This window comes from Apis dorsata, unplaced genomic scaffold, assembly GCF_000469605.1.
Source record: "Apis dorsata unplaced genomic scaffold, Apis dorsata 1.3 scaffold_74, whole genome shotgun sequence".
Lineage (NCBI taxonomy): Eukaryota > Metazoa > Arthropoda > Insecta > Hymenoptera > Apidae > Apis > Apis dorsata.
In genome coordinates this window covers 823581-824589 of record NW_006263372.1, presented here as the reverse complement: position 1 = coordinate 824589, position 1009 = coordinate 823581, and positions in this window count along the sequence as shown.

Sequence of the window (1009 nt, the reverse complement as noted above, 5' to 3'; positions counted from 1 at the left end):
GGCGACTGATCGAAAAAAAAAAAAATCAAGATAAATCGAAAGGGAAAAATCACTTATCAAAGATTACCTAAGATAAATTCGGTGAGATATAAAGAAACAAATAAAGAGAAAAAAAGAGAAGTCACTCGCGAGAATCACGTGTTTTCATCGGAATATACATCGAAAACTTGAACCAGGATTCTTCAACTATCTTCAAACTAACTTAGGATTATTACAGAAACGACAATCATCATGATACATCGTGGAAACGTACGATTGATACGTTGCAACAAACCGGAAATGTGTCACGATTCTTTTACGATAATTCAACTGTCTTATCGATCGCCGATTTGAAAAGTGAGTAGATCTCTTTTTTTTCTTTTTTTATAAGATTAATTTCAATTCAATCATTTGTCAATTATTATGATTATTAAGCTATTTTGGATTGATATTTTATTCTGAAAAATATATTTTTTTACTATTTTGTTATCTTAGACATCAGTATTAATCAATTGATTGTTCTCGTTTTATATTTCTTCAACTAAAGAATTAAAACTGAAAATGCATTTTTTTTTTCAAATAATAAAATTTGACAAATGATTATTCGTATTTAAAATACGTAACTTTTCTTAATTATCGATACGAAAAATGAGGTCAATCTGCGTTGACACATTCCTCTGATGATAACAATTCTTATTCCTTTGACTGAATTTATCTTCCGGTATCCGGCCTGTCATCGGCTCGACTTCCGTTTTTCTTTGATGACTCGTCTTCTTTTTTCTATCATCTTCATTTGCAATTCATTCTAACACAATTCCAGTTCATTAATTGTACTCGTTACCATATTTCAATTGGCTGATTAGAATTTTTAATCTTGTTTTTATTCTTCGTATTCGTTGCCTTATTCCTAGAAAGTATTTGTAATAATATATCCTATTTCTTGGAGGATAATAGGGGAATTCCCATGTCAAAGCGTTAATCATTAAATAGATATGCGTAGTACGTGCTGTGTATAATGCGTTACTCACTA